Source organism: Maylandia zebra, linkage group LG20, assembly GCF_041146795.1.
Source record: "Maylandia zebra isolate NMK-2024a linkage group LG20, Mzebra_GT3a, whole genome shotgun sequence".
Taxonomy (NCBI): Eukaryota; Metazoa; Chordata; class Actinopteri; order Cichliformes; family Cichlidae; genus Maylandia; species Maylandia zebra.
In genome coordinates, this window is record NC_135186.1 from 13,807,684 (window position 1) to 13,818,754 (window position 11,071).

Here is an 11,071-nt window from a genome sequence, read left to right on the forward strand (position 1 = left end):
ATTTACCCAATTTCCACTCTCATGTCTCTGGATGATCTCTACCAGGAGGTGTATTCAGACGTCAAAGGGGTTATTGGCCCGAGGGGTGTGTGTTTGTGTGTGTGGAATTGAAGCTAATTATCCGAGGAGGAGAAATCCTGCTTAGTTTCCATTTCATTGTGCAGAGCAAAGCAGGTGTCTGACAAACAGTGAAAGCATGATGCAATAATATAAACAGAGAAAGAGAGCCATTTTCTTCATTTGTTGGTGCTTGAATATGTCGGCGTGCTTTCATTTCTGAGTAAATCTGCTGGACAGCCTTAGGTCGCAGTGCTCTTTAGCTTTCAGGGTAGTTCTTTTCTGAGAAAGCAGGTGATAAATAGCTCCAACAGCTAGAGTTTGCAGTATGTGGTTACTTGAGGATTGACTATGGTTTTATGCTTGGATTTGTTGTTGTCATGCTCCAGAAGGAATTGGGGACCCAATCAGATGCGTCCCAAGTCTATTGACTTTTCAGACTCCCGCTGTAGAGTAACCAGCAGGTTGACATTTTGGATTAAAATGTCTCCACAGCTATTAGATGGGCCATGATATCCTTAAATCTAATTTCAACAACTGCTTGATAAATTATGAGCTTGAACATTGTGATTTCTATATGATTCTCAATATTTGGATTTTCTGTGATCTACTGAAATAAATAATTCTTTTTGTTTGCTCTGCTGTTTGAATATGAATCAAGAATTTACATTAGTTTAAGTTTTGTTTGTAACATCAGTCAGTTATTGAATGAATTATTTGACACAATAAATAACACTTCCTATTGTTCTGTCTTTGTACAGTGCAGCTTTGTGGTAACTTTGGGCAGTTTTGCATGTTCTGTATTTGTCATCTGTTAGTACTGATTTGTGACATCATCTGTCAAATGTCTTTTTGTTTGAAATACTGTTGCAACTTTAACATTAGGGCAACTACAAGGCAGTTGCAGTTGCCTGAAGAAAGGCAACCGTCAAATACTGTTTAACTGACTGCAATCACTTTCAGACAGACTGGAGCAGATTTGCAAATTATTGCTAATATTTTGTAATCAATCTTAGATTCAGAAAGAACCCTTCAGAGTGATAGCAGACTGATCCATTTTAAATGTAGTCTGATTGCTTATGTGTGGAACAAAGTTGCTTTGAAGCTGGTTACTGATTGGTTCCAGACCTGGTCCCCATCTTGGAAATGACCATTTCATAGGCAGTAAAATTGCAAGTTTGGCTATGGGAACTTTGGCCATGATCTTCAACCATCAATCTTAGATTCAGAAAGAACCCTTCAGCTGATTACAGCACTACAAAAAGCTTCAGCTGACCAATTTGTTTGTTTCATGTTTGACATTTTTATACATTTGCCCATTTTTACTTCATATTTCACGTCCTAACTATTAAACACATTGGGACACCCAGTCTCATAATCTTGAGTAGAAATGATCATTATCAGCTCTCTTCTGGATTATGGGAGCATATGCATTTTTCCTACATCTCTAAGGAATCTGTACAGTGCAATAGCTGCACATTACACTACAACGCATTTGGTCTTAAAAAGTCATTTGGCTTTGTACAGTAACAGAGGTGATTTTAGATATTTTAGTCTATGTTTAGGGACATTTCTCTAACTTTGTCAGGGTCCTGGGACTGGGCGACCCAGGACCCCTGGGCAGTCATGGACCTGTGTTATTGTTGTGTATTTTGGTGTTGCTTCCCCTTCTCTGTGCTTGTGTATATGTGTGTGTGGGTGGCTGAGCACTTGTTTATAGGCGGCGTCAGGCCTGGAGGGTGTGGCCCTGCAAGGGGACTGGCCACACCCGAAGCCACACACCTGCTGCTGATCAGGCCTCGTCGGGGGAGCTACTTAAGAGAGTCTTGGAGCTCCCACCGACGTGGGATCATTCTATGAGACGCCATGTTAGTCTTCTGCTTAGTTAAAGTCTGAGTGTATGCCTACTGGAATTAAGTGTCTTGACGGCTGCCTCTGTCATTTTCCCCTCAGGAGGAGCGTGGAACATCGGAGGGCAGCAGGCACGGGGTGTGTGTGGACACACGGCAGTGTAGAACACGGAGCATGGACTTTTTGGGAAGACACGACACGGGAGTCACGGGAGAGCACGGGGATTTACTGTTATTGTTTCCATCACTGTAAATAAACGCACTGTTTATACACAGAGCACCGCGCCTGGGTCCTCATTCCCCATATCCCCACGGTCTGCCATGCCGCACCGTGACAAACTTGTAGCAATTGAAATCAAGCTAGTCCAATATATTGCGGTACTTCATCAACCAGCATTAAGAAATCTTGTGAATCACAGCCCGCCTCATTCCATCTACAGTCACAATTCTCTCTGATTAGGACATGATAAGCCTGTCGAAGGATGCTAAATAAGATGCTACTTGCTTCCACCGTATATCTACTCATGAATACACACAAGGCCTGCTGATTATAGCGAGGCGAGCAGTTCCATGTACTGCATGACTGTGTGACTCAGTTATCGCTAAAATATATAAAAAGCTGTAACATTAAAAGAAGTGCATAGCCATCGTGACAGGGGAAAAAAGAGTAGACAAGTGAAAGAACCTCTGATTTGGCTTTTAAAAAAACTTTTATTTATTCAGTTTTGCTTGTATCTTGCATTGTAAAATACAATCATTTCCCATTTCTGGTTCAAATCACAGTTTGAAACGCCTTTTGATGATGTGACAGCATATTTGATTTGCAAAGCCTTTTTTCCCCAGTGTCCCAAACTCAGCACAGGCACTGCCAGCAAGCACACTGTGATCATCTGGACCAGCCTTGTGTAGAGGAGACAAGAGAAACAACAGCCTGTGCTGGATGTTCAATAAACCATCTGAAACGAACACACAAACAGAATCATCTAGCTTAGGAGATGGCATATTCATGACCCGTTCTTAGATGTGTTTCGGTGTCAAGGCTCAGTGAACTGTGAACCTTAATGATCTTGTTTCAAAGTTTTCCACACACAGATGAATATTGTGAAGCGCAGATGCTTTATTTGTGGAATATCTCTTGATATCAAAAAGAAGGGGTAAACACACAAGTTATAACAGGCATGGTCATCCAATTCTGAAGTTCTAAGAATTAAAAAAAAAAAGGTATAAAAGTATAAGAAGTACCTAAGGTCATCATACTCCTAAATGCTCCCCTATGACCTTTGTTTAGGCCTCCACAAATAGTTAAACCTCATTAAATAAAATGGTTAAACCCCAAAACTCCACTACTAACCAAAATGATTTCCTGGGAATAAAAAAAGTATTTGGTAAAAATGTTTATTATTACACCCAGTTACCATTATTTGAAGAACAGTTGGCAGAAGTTACACACTGAGAAAACACTGGGGTTAGATACTCGCCACTGATGATCACTTAGACCTCTCGGGGTAATTGTTGGAAAATCAGAGTTCAACTTTCAGTGTGTCTTTCCATTTTCAGGTGTAAATACCTGGAATAGTAAAGTGCATGGTGTAGGAGTGGTGAAGAGTTCATTTACTCAATTTCCTGCATTTGAGAGAGTTTATATGCATTGATTTGCACCAGGTGGCAGCATAAACTGGAATGTAATGCAGGGAGGCTGTCTCTGTAAGGCAGGGGTGTCAAACTCAAATACACAGTGGGCCAAAATTCAAAACTGGAACAAAGTCGCGGGCTAACGTTAATATTTATTGAAATATATTTATTCCTCCAGATATAAGAATGAATCTTTTCTTATGGACTCAAACACGTTTTGCTGAAAAACTGAATATGGAACAAGCAAAGCTTAATACTAAACAATATATATATATTAGCTGTATAATACCAGTAGGCCAGCTCTAATAGTAATTTGGTATGGCTTCGCGGGCCAAATGTAATTAGGCTGCGGGCCAAATTTGGCCCGCGGGCCAGAGTTTGACACCTATGCTGTAAGGCATCCTCAAGTGCTTATATAAAAATAATTATTTTCTCATTTAATATAATTACTGCTAAATCAACACACATAAAATCACACTTTATTTGTCTACACTCTTTTGTGTCTGCGTCGGTCCAGAAAGACAGTTGACAATGCTTTCTCACACCAGGCTGATTTGAGTGTCCTTTCTTTGGAGAGCTTAGCTGTTTAAATATGCATGTGCCACCTGTTCATGTCAAGAATCAATTCATTTGTTTTTATTTAAAAGCGTCTGAATTTAAATTACTGTCAAAATCTCATATTCATGTCTGATTTTAAGAAATAATGTTTTGCTACTGAGTCTGACCAAAAAACACAAAGAAACAAAAAACAGATCACAAGACTGTCTCTGCTTTTGTGCGGTGTTCATTTCAATTTAAGGTTATCACAAACGATTCAGTAGAGGTATGAATACATAATATTCATATTTAGAAACACTTGTTGAATGACAAGAAGATGCTTCCATCTCAGAAGCATTTACTAAGTATAGAGGATTTTCTAAGTGTTACTTTATTTGTATCTGTAGGTAGGCTCAGGTTACAGTAGGTTACAGTACTGTTAGGGTCATTTTTCAAAATGACCCTAACAGTAGATAGGCATAATATAACACAGTGTCAAAAAAGTGCCTGCATTTCATCCAAGTAATAAAAGATTTCTTTTATCTAAGTGATGCTGCTGGAGCAAAGCTATTTTTAAACAATACTATTCAGTTTCTTCCTTCTGGGTGAAACTGAAAGTTCAAACTGTTTGACGTACAGGGATGCTGGTTTCAGCCGTGGCCAGACTATTTAACAATTCGAGTGAGTTTCTAATTTTCACAAATATGTATCCAAACCATGACACCAAGGGCCAAAACAGACCCATTAAACACACAATAATAAGAGGTCATCATGGTTTCTCAGTCAATAATTGTTCTGTGATATTTATAGGATTGCACACAGTCTGACTCTTAATCATTTTGTGTGGATGAGGGTGTCTTCTAAAATCAATAATCATTTCTTTCGTCTTGATTAAATGAAGATGGGACTCATCACATCACTTCACAAAAAGACTGTGCCATGTTTGGTTTAATTGTCGTGGAGCTGACTAACAATAACAGTCATCTTTAAAATGGTCCTGCTTTCCAGAGTTTAATCTTATTGGTTACAAATTTCACCCACAAGGCCAAAAAAACAATGATTAAAATATGACTTGTGTTAAAAGCAGGGGGATAAAAACATCAGTCGGGTATTACGTATTTCCCTCCTGTTTAATGAGTTAAAGTCGCTGCTGGCGTCTCCACTTCCACCCATGCAGTCAGGCACATGCTCAATTTCATCATAACTGATGTTACATTAACTGGTGTGAAATCTTCAGCATTTTGGGATAAACAGAATCTAAAGTCGTTGGCTGTTCATATATGAAAGAGGAAAGAAAAGTGATACACAAAGAAAAGCATTCTGTAACAGTAGCATTACTTTTATGTAATGTTTGATAGAATGCTCCCATCTTGTGTTCAGTATGTGACATTGCAGTTCAAAGATATTAATTATATTATCATGGATTTTTAAAATAGTGTGGAAAAAACTAAAACTAACTTGAGTTAGCATATTGGAAGTAAATTAAAGTGTTTCATATAAAAACCAATAAATCCGTGGAGTTAGTTATGAATCAGGACAACATAAGAGAATAAATGTATTGCATCTATTGTGTGTTGTCTACAGTTTAGGGGAATAACTGGGAGGAACTTCCTATTGAATTGCACATACAGTACTGTAAAGTTTTAGGCAGGTGTGAAAAAATACTGCAGACAAAGAATGCCCATTCCCGCCAAATGCCTGGAGAGACTGGTCATTAAACACATCAGAGCTGCTTTTCCACCATCCCTGGACTCGCACCAGTTTGCATACAGGGAGAACCGGTCAACCGAGGATGCGATCGCCACAGTGCTGCACACATTACTGAAGCACTTGGAACACAGGAACACCTATGCACGGCTCCTCTTTGTAGACTACAGCTCGGCTTTTAATACCATCCGGCCATACAAACTCCGTCCCAAACTTAACTCCTCTCTGTGCAACTGGATTGTGGACTTCCTCACTAACCGTAGACAGAGTGTCAGAGTGGGTAAGAACACCTCTTCCACCCTTGTGGTCAACACCGGTGCCCCTCAGGGGTGTGTTCTGAGCCCTCTGCTATACACTCTCTTCACCCATGACTGTATTTCCTCCTGCGCGTCCAATCTCATTGTTAAGTTTGCAGATGACACTACAGTGCTCGGACTTATATCCAACGATGATGAGACAAACTATAGGACAGAGGTGCAACAACTAGAGTCATGGTGCCACAACAATAACTTGGTCTTAAACACCAAAAAGACCAAGGAGATCATTGTAGATTTCCGGAAGAGGGGTCATAACAACCATCTGCCTCTCTTCATTGGCAGTGAGGCGGTGGAGAGGGTGAGCAGTTTTAAATTCTTGGGGGTAATTGTGACCGAGGACCTGTCCTGGGGCAACCATATCACCTCAGTTGCACAGAAGGCCCAACAGCGCCTCTACTACCTGAGGAGACTGCGGAGTGCACACATTCCCAGATCTCTGATGTTGAACTTCTACAACTGTGCCATCAGCAGCGTTCTGACGTATGGATTTCTAGTGTGGTTCCCCAGCTGCACCAAGGCCGATCAGCAAGCACTCCAGCGGGTGGTGAAAGAAGCTGACAGAATTATTGGAACAAGTCTGCCAGAGATCAGTAATATCTTCCCCACTCGCTGTCTGAGGAGGGTGCACAGTATCCTGCGGGACCAACATCACCCTGCGCGCCACCTTTTCCATCTGCTGCCCTCAGGGAGAAGGTACAGGTCTATACAGGCCAGAACATCCAGACTGGCCAACAGCCTGTATCCACAGGCTGTGAGGCTCCTGAACTCTCTGCCCCCCTCTCACGGACAATAACCATATCCAACTTCTTAATAGCAATGAACTGGTCTGCATTGGTGCATCATATCTTTATTCTCTTCCCCCTCCTGCCCCCCCCCCCCTCTTTCTTAAATAGATAACTATCATATCTGATATCATATCTTACAGTACAATAATATTGAATGGGTTGCATTGTTGTATTTTGTCATGTTTCTCAGGTCTGTCTGAATTTCTACGAACATTATTGCTAAGGATTGTCTTATTGCATTGGAGTCACACTGGGTTAAATATGTACACTTGGGTTTTAAGGGGTATTTATTATTTTCTTCTTTTTTGGGTTGTATGGAAGCCCCAAACGCAATTTCATTGTTCTTGACAATGACAATAAATAAATAAATACTAAATACTAAAAATACTTTCAGAAATATAAATGATTGTTTATTGGCCCCAAATGTGTTCTGCAGCAGGACAACGACCCCAAACATACAGGGAGTGCAGAATTATTAGGCAAATGAGTATTTTGTCCACATCATCCTCTTCATGCATGTTGTCTTACTCCAAGCTGTATAGGCTCGAAAGCCTACTACCAATTAAGCATTTTAGCATATTAAGCATCTCTGTAATGAGAAGGGGTGTGGTCTAATGACATCAACACCCTATATCAGGTGTGCATAATTATTAGGCAACGTCCTTTCCTTTGGGTCTGTGAAGGTTCTCAGTCATCCAGGTCATCGTAGTCAAAGGAGCTTGCAAAGAAAAGCGTCTGGACTTCTTTAAGTTGCTTGAAGACGTTTCACCTCTCATCCTAGAAGCTTCTTCAGTTCTAAGGTCAAATGGTGGGGAGTTCCAGATATAACCTAGTGGGAGTAACCCCCCACAGACGGACAAAAGGACCCCCTGATGATCCTCTAATCGCCTGAGCCAAGGTGTGAAACTGGGTGTGGGTCCCAATCAGCCAGAGTTTCGGGTGAGTTCATTGTGAAACCTGGCCCCACCTTATCATGCGAATTCCTGAGGTCAGATGGCCCAGGATGTGAGTGGGCGTTAAGGCGTCTGGGAAGGGATCTCAAAACTGGATTATAGATGGCAGAGAGTTGGTGTCGTAAACCACTGCCTCTGTTCAAAGATGGTCGCTCACAGTGGACATAGATGGCTTCTTTCACTCCTCTTTCAAACCATCTGTCCTCTCTGTCCAAAATGTGAAAATTGGCATCCTCGAAAGAGTGTCCTTTATCCTTAAGATGCAGATGGACTGCTGAGTCTTGTCCTGTGGAGGTGGCTCTTCTGTGTTGTGCCATGCGCTTGTGAAGTGGCTGTTTGGTCTCTCCAATGTAGAGGTCTGAGCATTCCTCGCTGCACTGTACAGCATACACCACATTGTTAAGTTTGTATTTTGGCGTTTTGTCTTTTGGGTGAACCAGTTTTTGTCTGAGCGTGTTGCTGGGTCTGAAATGCACCGGGATGTCATGCTTGGAGAAAACTCTCCTGAGTTTTTCTGATACACCAGCTACATAGGGGATGACAATGTTGTTGCGTCTGTCCTTCTTATCCTCCCTCGCTGGTGTCTGGTCTTCTTTTCTGTGCCTCTTTGCTGACTTTAAGGACGCCCATTTAGGTCCTTTCCTTTGGCAAAATGGGTCAAAAGAAGGACTTGACAGGCACAGAAAAGTAAAAAATAGTGAGATATCTTGCAGAGGGATGCAGCAGTCTCAAAATTGCAAAGCTTCTGAAGCGTGATCATCGAACAATCAAGCGTTTCATTCAAAATAGTCAACAGGGTCGCAAGAAGCGTGTGGAAAAACCAAGGTGCCAAATAACTGCCCATGAACTGAGAAAAGTCAAGCGTGCAGCTGCCAAGATGCCACTTGCCACCAGTTCGGCCATATTTCAGAGCTGCAACATCACTGGAGTGTCCAAGAGCACAAGGTGTGCAATACTCAGAGACATGGCCAAGGTAAGAAAGGCTGAAAGACGACCACCACTGAACAAGACACACAAGCTGAAACGTCAAGACTGGGCCAAGAAATATCTCAAGACTGATTTTTCTAAGGTTTTATGGACTGATGAAATGAGAGTGAGTCTTGATGGGCCAGATGGATGGGCCCGTGGCTGGATTGGTAAAGGGCAGAGAGCGCCAGTCCGACTCAGACGCCAGCAAGGTGGAGGTGGAGTACTGGTTTGGGCTGGTATCATCAAAGATGAGCTTGTGGGGCCTTTTCGGGTTGAGGATGGAGTCAAGCTCTACTCCCAGTCCTACTGCCAGTTTCTGGAAGACACCTTCTTCAAGCAGTGGTACAGGAAGAAGTCTGCATCCTTCAAGAAAAACATGATTTTCATGCAGGACAATGCTCCATCACACGCGTCCAAGTACTCCACAGTGTCGCTGTCAAGAAAGGGTATAAAAGAAGAAAAAATAATGACATGGCCACCTTGTTCACCTGATCTGAACCCCTTTGAGAACCTGTGGTCCATCATCAAATGTGAGATTTACAAGGAGGGAAAACAGTACACCTCTCTCAACAGTGTCTGGGAGGCTGTGGTTGCTGCTGCACGCAATGTTGATGGTGAACAGATCAAAACACTGACAGAATCCATGGATGGCAGGCTTTTGAGTGTCCTTGCAAAGAAAGGTGGCTATATTGGTCGCTGATTTGTTTTTGTTTTGTTTTTGAATGTCAGAAATGTATATTTGTGAATGTGGAGATGTTATATTGGTTTCACTGGTAAAAATAAATAATTGAAATGGACGACTGTAATTCATTATTATCAGGATGTCCAAAAAACTCACTGAAAAGCCTTCAGCTAATCCAAAATGCTGCAGCAAGAGTACTGACAGGGACTAGAAAGAGAGAGCATATTTCTCCTGTTTTGGCTTCCCTTCATTGGCTTCCTGTTAAATCCAGAATTGAATTCAAACTCCTGCTCCTCACATACAAGGTCTTAAATAATCAGGCCCCATCTTATCTTAATGACCTTGTAGTACCATATCACCCTATTAGAGCACTTCGCTCTCGCTCTGCAGGCCTACTTGTTGTTCCTAGAGTATTTAAAAGTAGAATGGGAGGGAGAGCCTTCAGTTTTCAGGCCCCTCTTCTGTGGAACCAGCTTCCAGTTTGGATTCAGGAGACAGACACTATCTCTACTTTTAAGATTAACTTTCCTTTTTGCTAAAGTATATAGTTAGGGCTGGACCAGGTGACCCTGAATCCTCCCTTAGTTATGCTGCAATAGACATAGGCTGCCGGGGGATTCCCATGATGCATTGAGTTTTTCCTTTCCAGCCATCTTTCTTACTCACTATGTATTAACAGACCTCTCTGCATTGAATCATATCTGTTATTAACCTCTGTCTCTCTTCCACAGCATGTCTTTTATCCTGTCTTCCTTCTCTCACCCCAACCGGTCACAGCAGATGGCCACCCCAGCGTGGTTCTGCCAGAGGTTTCTTCCTGTTAAAAGGGAGTTTTTCCTTCCCACTGTTGCCAAAGTGCTTGCTCATAGGGGGTCATATGATTGTTGGGTTTTTCTCTGTATCTATGAAGCGCCTTGATGCGACTTATGTTGTGATTTGGCGCTATATAAATAAAATTGAATTGAAAAATGGGTATATATTTGTTTTTTGTTAAGTTGCCTAATAATTATGCACAGTAATAGTCACCTGCACACACAGATATCCCCCTAAAATAGCTAAAACTAAAAACAAACTAAAAACTACTTCCAAAAACATTCAGCTTTGATATTAATGAGTTTTTTGGGTTCATTGAGAACATGGTTGTTGTTCAATAATAAAATTATTCCTCAAAAATACAACTTGCCTAATAATTCTGCACTCCCTGTACAGCCAAAGTCATTAAGAACTCTCTTCAGCATAAAGAAGAACAAGAAGTACTGGAAGTGATCGTATGGCCCCCACAGAGCCCTGATATCAACATCATTGTAATGGAGGAGGTCACTGTAAGAGGGATGGACTTGACCTCCTGACTATGACTGATGTAGATGATAAGGTGCTGACTCTATGAATCCACAATCTCAACAGGGTTGTCCGATAAGAACAGATGGCGTATCCACAAAATCCACTGCCACTCAGGTATCTGTCGTTCACTCATTTATTTAGCAAGAATCCGAAGCACACATCCATAATGTGAGTGAGGGGATTTAACAGGCTGTAAAATGCTATATGCCGTGTGGTGAGTGATGGTGTGGTTTCTGTTGGA